Source organism: Leptodactylus fuscus, chromosome 5, assembly GCF_031893055.1.
Source record: "Leptodactylus fuscus isolate aLepFus1 chromosome 5, aLepFus1.hap2, whole genome shotgun sequence".
NCBI lineage: Eukaryota > Metazoa > Chordata > Amphibia > Anura > Leptodactylidae > Leptodactylus > Leptodactylus fuscus.
The window spans coordinates 139,158,076-139,169,842 of NC_134269.1; positions in this window are offsets into that span (position 1 = coordinate 139,158,076).

Below are 11,767 nucleotides of genomic sequence, written 5' to 3' on the forward strand. Positions count from 1 at the left end.
AATAAAGTAAACCAGGCCTGCTAATTTCACATACATATTGTATATGTAAGGGGATTTTTGACTCCTAAGAGATAATGTAGGAGGACCAAAGGATAGAGTGTATGTTATGGAATTGCTAGGACAGCAATTCCCCAGTAGCTGCTGGAAACCCTGGGGTGAGGCACAAGAGACAGTGAGCCCTAAGCTGAAACCCCCCACTGTCCCTTCCTATTGCCAGGCCCTATCCTACGTAATAGGCAGCAACTCAAAGACAATCCCTTCCTACATATGTGATACACAAAACGCAGACAAGACGAACAACAACAAAGGGAAATCAGCAAGCCAGGGGTCAGGAAACAGTCGGGCAATGCAGTGCCAAATCGGAGTCCAAAAGAATAGTCAATAGGGAAAACCAGAGGTCAAGGATTAGAATACAAGTAATAACAGCGACAGAAAAAAGCAAGTACGCACAAGGCAATAGCAAGCACCAATGTGAATGTGAGACTAGAATAAATAGGGAGGAAAAACCCGCCCCGGAGATGATAGGTGAATAGGCTGTCAATCACAGGGCAAGACTGAAATTAACTATTAGAGGAGCAGAGGGAAATGAAGGTGAAGGAGATGGGTGTGGTGGAAAATCAATTACCAAGGTGAAAGAATAAGACAGTGTTCAGACAATGCAAGAAGAACCCAAGGAAAGAAATCACAGCCAAACACGCCTCTTGTGCCGCAGCATGCAGCCAGACAATGACGCCAAAGCCTGGACGGGCAAAGATGTTACAGTATATTAAAGAGGGTGATCATGTGATTACCTATCTTTAGGATAGCATATGAATTGAAGATTATCAGGGTTTCAATACCCAGGACCCTAGCTGATCAGCTGTTTGAAGACATCAAAGTGTTCAGGTGAACACCACAGCATATTCAGAGAAAACAAAGCACAACCAATCCCTTTAAACTTCAACATAATGTAGATATGCTGCTATCAAAGGTGTCTGGAAGTGGTTTACTTCCCCCTCCCCACTGGTATACTTGGTCAAGATGAAGATGCTTGCATATAGAGAGGTCTGGAGGAACATCTGTAGGGTTTGCAAGAAATACAGTAATCACTGTGGTTCACGAACTAAAAATGGTCATTAAAGACCACATTCACGTTTCATAGTCCTGAAATAGATTGTTGTATCTGACAGAACTGTGTTTGTAATACTAGAAACCAAAAGTTTGGTCCAATTTTGGTTCTGCAGTTATTCACTATCTCATCATATGCTAGTTCAGACTTGCATAAAAGCTCACTAAAATCCCCACTACATGAGAAGCAGTACAAAAAAAACTAGGAAGGAAATAAATAACATTTATTTTAATAAATAATAGATAATTATTGCCACATTTTCAATATCGGATGTTCTGCACATGCAATAAGCTACGTCATGTCAGAGTGCACTAGGTCACGACCAGAAAGCGTTTATGCTTCTATTCATAATGCTTCTCATTCATAAGGTATTATGTTGCTAATCATATTCACGTGTTTGATGTGCAGATTTTATGCTTTAACAAGTTTTTTATACTATAGCTACATGCTTATTGTGTCTTTTGTTGACATCAATAATAAATAATGACAACTATTAACAGTATGGATTTGTATGGCACATTAATCATCTGCACACATTAACCAGCGGAACCTAAATTAAGAGGAAAATTAGAACAGATTCAACACCTTCTAACTAGGAACAAAAACAAAAACTTTACGTGGTTAGCAGGAAAACCTTTTGCTCCCTTTCTATCGTCAGTGACTATGTCCTACACCTATACTTTTTCCGACAGATGTTTCTCATTTATTGAACAGGAACAGCTATACAGTAAATATACACCTTGAATGTAGGAACATTATATGTGCATTAACTATGAAATTATTGTATTACTTAACATGTGAACCCTTTAATTTTGGCAAAACTAAGATGAGGTCTTTTTAAGATGCGCAAAGAATTATGGAAATGCAGCTTGGAATATGAAAATGATTTACTTTATTGTTTTGTTATTTTGTTATTTGTTTTGTTGTTGTTCTTGAATGAAGTATAATTCTACTGTTATATTCTTAGTTTTTACTTGTGGGGTGACATACTATGTACTTGGATGTAGTTATAACTGTGGTCAGTTCTCAGGCCACAGGAGGCGTCACTTATAAGTAAGTAATACATTGATTACTAGGATATTTCTCATTACAGAAGGGGTGACGCACTATGTACCTGGATGTAGTATAAATGCACTCAGTTCTGGGGTCACAGGCGCCATCCCTAATAAGTAAGTGAGTAGCTTAAATAAAACAAAGAAACAGCACCGAGCAGTGCATAGTGTAATACTATTATAGGTTGGACTTGATGGACTAATGTCTTTATCCAACCTTATCTACTATGTAACTATTAAACAACAGAACAATTAAATAAGTCTGAATAGCACTGCTATTCCTCGTACACTTGATCAAGGGGTAAAATCCCCGAAACGCGTAGTGTTTTGGATTCACTACTGGTTACAGTTCATCTGGGTGAGGCGCGGTTCCTTTAACGACATAGCCTTGGTTGGAATTTGGTCCTCCTGTAAGTAGGTGACATACTGATCAATTCCAGGCAGTGCCGCACCTCCCATGAGGCGACCTGAAGCGACCGCTTTAGGCGGCGCTATGTCAGGGCCCCAGGGAGGGTGGCATTTTTGCTTACCTAAGCCAGTCCAGGACAAGCTGTCCTGGACTGGCTTAGCACCGAGCGGTGGATTGGGGAGGCCACTGGAGCAGCGCTGCTCCAGCAGCCTCCCCTCACGCTCAGGCAGAGAGCAGGTCCTCTCCATGCCTGCTCTCTGCCTGCGAACGGCGCTAAGCCCCACCCCTTTTGCGTCGTCATGCCCCCTTTTGCTTCGCCACGCCCCCTCGCCCCGCCCCCTCCTGCCGGGGGGGGGGGCGGCTTTGTGTCGTTCGCCTTGGGTGGCGAAAGGGGCAGGTTCACCCCTGCTTCCAGGCTATTTCTCATTACTGATAGAGGTGACACGCTATGTACCTGGATGTAGTTATAACCACAGTCAGTTCTGGCACCACATGTGTTGGGGGGTTTCTAATATATAGTCTTTTAAAATTCCCTTGAGAACTGAAGTGGTCGCTGAAACATGGATTTGGGAAATTTTCTCAAACTAAAAGATTATGCCAATATAAAGCACACATTGTGGTAGATAATAATTACTAGGGTATTTGGGTGGTATAAACTATCTGTGGTACGTTACCATTATACACAGCTGGGATTCGGTGGCCAGATGGTAAAGCCAGGAGCAGATAGGTGTTGAGGAGTAGTAGTCCAGGGTGCAGCCTGAAGTGAAGATCGTAAGGGTAATACAGCAAGTTGTAGTAACAGTCTGGGAAAGACCATTCTGAGGAGCAGGAGACTGGAACAAGTCACAATACTCAAGCAAAGGCTGTACTGCCTCATGGGTGTAAATGGGCCCAAACAGAAAACAAGATGGCTTCACCTTGGTACAGATCGGTCATCTTTGTTAAAGGCTATTCCTAGGATGAACACAGCAGCCTCCAATGGTGAGGAGTGGAAGTGCAACACAATAGTTCAGAGTGAGAAACAGCAGCCACTGGTGGTAGTATAGCAAACTACATCAAGGTTCTGACAATCTGTCTGAAAAGCAGAATATTTCACATCTTGAAAATTGTAAATGTAATAAATAAAATAAATATTAATCAATGTTTACCTCTAACATAAAGCACAAAGTGTCATGAAAAGCAGTCTCAAAATCACTTGGGCAAGTTAAATCATCCCAAATTTATTAGACACATAAAGTAACATGTCAGTTTTGAAAATGGGGTTGTTTCCTTAGGCTAAGGCCCCACAGGGCGTAAACGCAGTGCTAAAGCACTGCGGAAAGAACCGCTGCGTGAACGCATTGCGGTTCTTTCCGCAGTGCTTTTAAGAAAAAGTTCACAGAGTTTTCCTCTGCAGACTTTCTCTTAACATTATATCTACGGGAAAGCCGCCGGCATTTCCAGAGATATAATTGACATGCTGCGATTTGCAAAGCTGCAACGGCTTTGCAAATCGCAGTGTGTTCGCGCTGCGATCTTTTCCGCAAAGTGGGGATGGGATTCGCATGAATTCCATCTACTTTGCCTGCACTGTACAATGCCACGATTTTTCCCGCAGAAATCCCGGCGTTTCCGGTCTGTGGGGCCCTGGCCTTAAGGTGTTTTTTGGCCGTGTCCGGGATCCCTACACTCATCTAAACACTACCCCCTCTCTTATTTTCTGAATAACATAATTAATAATCTATAGTTACACATTTTCTGATATTTTCCCAATTCTGGAAACGGATCATGACTACTACACCTCCCCCATCCAGCTCATTATACTTACCCTACAGGCTTCTTCCTGCGAGATGGCTCTTCCTTCTTTACTGATTGTGCAGGTGCGCTGCTCTGCACACTTCTGCCGATAATCCACCTCTACTGAGCAGCTTACACTGCAGAGAACAGAGCACTGAGGACGAGCACATGCCTACAGTATCAGTACAAAAGGAGGAGCCGTCTTGCAGGAAGGTAAGTATATACTGGGGTTGAGGGTTGGGTTGAGTAAGTAGGGAAAGGTGGGATAGCTATAAAGATAGGGAAGAGGTGTATGGGAGGGAGAGTTAGAAGGGGTGAGTGAGGAAGCAGGAAGGAAGTAAGGTGAGAGGGGTTAGTGTGGAAGTTACATAGCAGGAAGCTCTACCGGGTAAACAAATGCAGACAATACCAGGAGCTCCCAGAAACATTCAGAAATCACTCAAAACATGGCTAAAGGTATTTGTGTTTATTTATTAACCACATTTTTTGCCCAGAAAACCCCTTTAAGGCCAGGGCACCAATGGCATAAACACCACAGAAAAAACGGCAGCATTTTGCAATTACAGCAAAATGGATGGGTTTCTGTTGAATTCCATCCCCACTTTGAGGTACAATATACGCAGCGGACATACTGCGATTTCCAAAACCGTTGTGGTTTTGGAAATCGCAGCATGTAAATTATACCTGCGAAAATGGTAGCGTTTTCCCTGTAGGTATAATTGAAGAAGAAAGTCTGCAGAGTAAATCTCTAGAGACTTTCTGTGCAAAGTGGTGTGGGAAGAACCATGATGCGTTGCCACCATAGATTTTCCCACAGCGCTTTTTTACTGGAGGCTACATGGGGTTAGCCTAAGGGGTTAATTAGCAAAGCCTTTTGCACTCTCAATGTCAGATTGGGTATAAGTATAGAGAGGTTGTTTGTAGTGTATACTGTACAAGACATGATATGTTTGAAAAAACACAATTGCCTTTAATTCATGGGAGATCAAGGCCCTAAGAGTTGCAGGGACCCATCTAAGGCTAAGGTCCCACGGGCATTAGCTTTAGATGAATACATTGCGGTTCTTTCCGCAGCGCTTTTAAGAGAAAGTTCACTGAGTTTTCCTCTGCGGACTTTCTCTTCCCATTATATCTACGGGAAAGCCACCGGTGTTTCCATAGATATAATTGACATGCTGCGATTTGCGATTTCTTCCGCAAAGTGGGCATGGGATTCGCATGAATCCTATCCCCGTTGCTTGCACTGTAAAATGCTGCGATTTTTCCCGCAGCGTCTCCGCTGCGGGCAAATCGTGGCGTTTACGTCCCATGGGGCCCCAGCCTTACAGAGGTCACGGCAGATGGGGTTACTATTACATTTTTATAAGTGTCATAAACAAAAACCTTATTTTCATGTACAGTGCCTTGCAGTAGTATTCATACACCTTGAACTATTTCAGATTTTGTCACTTTACAACCACAAACTTATCGAGATTTTAAGTGATAGACCAACACAAAGTAGCACATAGTTGTAAAGTGGGAAAAAATAATACATTTTTTTCAAAATTTTAATCAAATAAAAATCTAAGGCCCTGTTCACATCTGTGTTCGGTATTCAGTTCCAGGAGACTACTTGGGGACTCGATCTGGGTTTAGTTGCACCCCCTGAGACTGCAATTCTTATGCTCCTACCTGGGAAAAAAAACAAACCAGAACCTCCCTTCAAAAGGGATCCATAGTGACTTTCAGGTACATTAAAATAATACCTTAATATTAGGAATGAAACATGTATTCATCTAACTGGTTCACACATTAGAGCTGTCTGTGAAACAGTTTCCCACCACCACCACAGGCATGTTCAGGAGAGGTGAAACACCTCCAAATACATTAATTTGTTGGTCGCCCCCCTTGAAAGGCTTGGCTGTGTATGCAACTGTACTGATCATATGGCAGAATGGGCAAAAAAAATAAATGTATTTTCACCTGAATTCTGATAAAACTTCAAGAAAATAATAAGAATAAAGTGTGTTTCTCAGGCTGTACAGTCTTATTCCTAATCCCTTTAATTTCAGATGTCTTATCATTATTACTTCTGTCAATCAACAAACAAAACATGGTGTAGCAAAAGCTGTCATCATATAACAAGAAAATCCAAAATGACATCTATTCATGACAATAAAAGGAACAACTCAGTCACTTATTCTTTATTTTAATATTTTGCTTTTTTTTCTGTTTCCTGGAGAAATTACTTAACACAATAGCAGTAAACACCCTGGATCAAAGAGCTGGCTGCTGTCTTAACATTACTGGCATGATTGCTTTCTGCCTGCCTGCAGAGGTTTCTTTCCTTTTGCTGATCTTTCAGTTTATAAAATGGTGCAAAAGCAATGAAATGTTATGTTTTTTTTTTTTTTATGGAAATTTTTTTTTACTGATGCAATAAAGTTACAATGTGGTAATAACATACAGTTTATTATTCGTTTAGATTAGCAATATTAATTGTGTGATATACAGTAAAAACTCCATAAAATATTATATTGTGTCATCTCTGTTATTCCGCTGGAAAGGTTAGAATAAAATGGATAACCCCTTGACATTCTCCTTGTCAATAAAGTTTATCTCCCCACAGACTGAAACTGTCAGCATTGACTGGATAGTGTCAGTAAGTATAGGGCAACACTCTATTGACAAAATGAATGCTAACACTCACACAGTTATTTATTCTTAGAATTTCAGGAGGAATAACACAGGAATGAAGACAAATATCTAAGAAAAATGCCCAAGCAATAATGTTTTATGGGGATCACTAGATTAGATTGGGCAGAATGTCATGGTGGTGGCAACGCCAATTATGTCTTATCACTAGGATTGTATAAAGCAAAACATCTGTTTGTGAAAGAACAAAATTCAACCTTCTATTAGTATTCTGTACATTTGGAGGAACTGACAGAGTCTTCCTTATTTCTGCAGATGCTAGTTTATATGGCCTCTATAATTGTAAATGTCACCTTCCATACCTGCTGTCCGAGGTGATGTGGTTTGTGTGCCTCTGAGTGATGGATTTATAGCCCCCTGTGGTATGGGGGATACCGAAATCCCCGATGACAAGATATAGAGACCAGTTGTGCTGTGTCTCAGAGAACAGTGAAGGTATTATATATTCTCTAATAGAGATGAGCAAGTAGGTGTTCGATCGAATACTACGGTATTCGATATAATCGTACTTGATCGGACACTACTAGCTGTTCAAAGTTTAAGGTTCGATGCAGAACCAGTGTTGATTGGCAGAATGCTATACATTCTGCCAATCAACGCTGGTTCTTCTCTTACCTTTCCAAAGTCTTCTCCGCGCTGCGTCCCCGCGTCTTCTTCCGGGTGGAATTCACTCTGCCCAGGCATCCGGCCTAGGCAGAGCCGACTGCGCATGTGCGTGTATGCGCAGGCATGCATGCGCATACACGCGCATGCGCAGTCGGCTCTGCCTAGGCCGGATGCCTAGGCAGAGTGAATTCCACCCGGAAGAAGACGCGGGGACCCTGCGCCGGGAGAAGATTTCAAGCAGAATCCAGCCCGACCGTCACTCGTGGACTTGGTAAGTATGATTTTATCGAATGTTGCCTACCCCTGAAACGAGCATTTCCCCCCATAGACTATAATGGGGCTCGAAATCCGTTCGAACAGTCGAACAGTGTGCGGCTGTTCGAATCGGATTTCGAACCTCGGACATTTTAGTGTTCGCTCATCTCTATTCTCTAACTGTCCCACAAGTCTGCGGCCTCCATACAGAGTGTCTATGTTGAGGCTACACCTCAGGACCGCCATTCATTTTTACGTTACACTTGAAACACAATGTACCTAAATATTGTTGCAGATGAGGCATGCTTTTGCATGGCAATGATATTTCAATAGGGTATTGCATACTCCAAAAATAGTTTAGGAATACTTTGGAGTTCAAATCAAGATCAGAACTTCTACAAGTTCCTCAAATTCCCTAGATCTAATTAATCAATTACCTCTGAATTGTGTGGGGGAAAACTGTTCCATTCCATGAAAATTACAATAGGTCAATATGGCTTGACTGGATAGGATTCCTCACAGATGGCATGAGAGACTTGAAAACATAATTACTACAATGTAAAGGTCTACATGGTCAATCAAAAACAGCTATCATGTCTATCAATTTATAGACTACTTGTGGACTTCACTGTATAAATTATCAGATCAAACATCAACAAGTGAAAAACATATGGAAAAGGTACATATAATTACAAATGCCTAGGCCACCAAAATTAAAGATTTTAAATGTTTTGGTCCCAATCTTGGCCATAAAATACACCAATCTGAATAATCAAGTTTCATTTCTCAGACTTCGTTCCACCAGTTGTAACCTCTTGCTGGCATATTCCCATAAATATAAAGTCCAATAAAAATTTTTTCCCCAGTCACAGGTGAGAAGTTAGGTGCCAGTTACTCTGCATCAGGGTTTCTCTCAGTCCCTTACACCACCCTGAAAAATGCCCTGACATTCCATATTACTCCTGCCGTTACAAAGGCCGTACTACAACTCTTCCTGCGCTCATCCTTATCTTGATGCACTTCTTAGAGGGTTTGTTCACCACTTTGGTCCCATAGTTTGTGCACCCACTGCAACCAACCCCTGCGAGTCAGTATGCAATTAACAACATCCCTTGAAGAATAGCACAAACTAAGAAACGCGTTGGATAAAACTGAGCACATGGAAATCACAGGGAGAGTGATGGTACTGCCCTTGTAAGGGCAGGAGTAATATGGGATGCCAGGATGTTTTTCAGATTCTCTATGTGGGACTCTATGGGAATATGCTGGTATGAAGTTACAATTGGTAGAACGAGTTCAGTAAGATCTACCTTGATTATTCAGATTGGTGTATTTATGGCCAAGATTGAGCGCAAAAACATTTAAAATCTTTAATTTTAGTAAATCTAGGCATTTTTAATTATTGAAATTACACTGTTTACTGGCTTGTCAGAAGGGTAGTCTTAAAATCTTTTACTCTCAATGGTCCTCGTGGTTGATGCACCATCGCCTTCCTTTTAACTAGTACGTTAATTCCACTTCCTTAATCACCCTTTATTTTCACATATACATTTAATGTTGCCAGACACTTATTCCAACCATTCACATTACTTACCCCAACAGGTAGGTCCTGCTCTCCCTCTCCATGTTCTCCTCTCCTTTTTTACCTTTTTCTAAGTTATTTCATTGCAATGCAGTTTCCTTGTCGCTATTATTATACTGCTATGCAACTGATGTCATTTCTGAGAGGCGTCTCACAAATCGCCATTGCCTCTACCACTTTGCTTTATTGATCTTCTCATACGACCTATTATGTCTTACTGTTTTTAATGTGTGTTGCACCACACTTTTTTTGTATGTTCCTTTTGAAAAAAAAAACAAACTCATTATAAACTTATTATAAAGAAATTAAGTTTTAAATGTTTTTCATTTTCCATTTGATCTCACTACATAGTCAAGTTTAACAAAAAATTTCCAAAAAACCCCCAAACCATAGTTGGCAACATCACTTCTTAACCTATTCTATTAAAAAGGTTTGTTGTTTTTTTTTTTTATCTTGTAACAACAAAGATAGTAGTTTTTTGTTCATTCTTCCTCTTAAAACTAGAATAAAAAAGTAATTAAAAGTGCTATGTATCCCAAATGGTGCCAATGACCACTATAAACTATTCAAAAGAAAAAAAAAAAAACCAAAAACTCAGTCATACAACTCAATCAATAGTAAATATATAGGTTTTGGAATGTGATAAAAATAATGCAATTTTTTTTTTTTAGATTGTCATTAGACATAAAGGTAGTTTAAAAATATGGCATTATTATAAATAAAGTTTAAGGGATTCTTCCCTTTACTGCAAAATGCCCTTAAAATTTGGAAATGACTTTGATGGCATGGGGCTTCTTCCACACCAGTTCTTGAAGCAGCAGGTTCACGCTTACACTGCCTCTTTTTTTCATTGTCATGATTATGTTTGCAACTAGGGAGGCCACAGGATCTGGACATCCCACACTGACCTTGGTAGTCCCACCTCCACAAAGCTGAGTAGTGGCGTTTCTGAGACCTCAATCAAACCACAGGGGCATTTTGTAGGTCTGGAGAGCCTCAGTCGGCTTTTCACCCCCTTGACTTTATTAAGCTAAATTAGTGTATGGAGTAAAACTTCAATTTCCACACATTACAGAAAAGCTGGGCTATAAGAAGGATCATTTTGACACTCTCTGGTTGCTTTTAAGGACTCGTTCACATGGGGACCCCCTGAACGGACTACCAAACACATTTGCAAGCGGTGTGCAACGAAAGCACACAGATCCCCATAGACTATAATGGGGTCCGTGTGCTTGCCATGAGATCTCGGCAAGGAGCATGCGGACAGAAAAGTATTTCACAATCTACTTTTCTGTCCATATGACTCGTCAGGAGATCTTGCGGCAAGCACACGGACCCCATTATAGTCCATGGGGATCCGTGTGCTTTCACTGCATTCAGTAGTCCGTTTGGGGGGTCCCCATGTGGACTCCCTGAACGGATTACCAAACACAAATGTGAGCCAAGTGTTAGGTTCCTGGGACGGATTGAGGGTGTCAGTTGCTGATAAAAGGTTCCCTTTAAAGAAGGAGAATGCAGGATGTTCATTTATTAATTCCATACAACATGCTCATATGAAACAGAGAAGACGCGGAAGTGTAGAGTGCTATTATGAATAGGACATCATGACATAGAAAGCCATACACTATTTAAGCCCTATGACCTAGTAAAGGGATGTTGTATTTTTATGAATACTAATGATTTGAAGACAATGCATTGATTTATACTCTGTGAATAGATGATTCTTTAAATAGTATATGGAAATAACTTATAGCATTTGGTATAAATTTGTACCAGTTAGGATGATGACATATGGGGTAGCTGCTGTACTATAGCTGCAACCGGTCCAGAAGCCGTTGGTGCTTTCAGTACTTTGTATTCAGCAGTGTTAAGTTACTGGCCTTGCAGTTTTGTTGTTGCCATATGGCCAGTAATTAAATACAGATTAAATTAGCCAGTGATCACTTACAGAGACGTTAAATCTCCAGCAGCCCAGGGACTTGGTTAGGCTATAGAAATATCAGGTATCTCATGTGTCACCACCCTTCCAGTGCTACAATAGAGGAGGAAAAAAATAAGGTGTCTCAGCTATTGGATGGCTGGAAATAAGCAAAAATGAAAATCGTCTGCAGCCGGAAGAGGTTGATACACATCTAGCAAGTCTTTAGAAGGCTTCAGGGTGCCAAGGTAACCAAATGGCTCCCTAAATTTCATGATCAAACCAATGTAAAACAGCAGGAACTCTAGAGAGGGGGCCACTGGCAGATGTTGGAAGGGGTTAATACATAAATGGAGCTGCCATATGG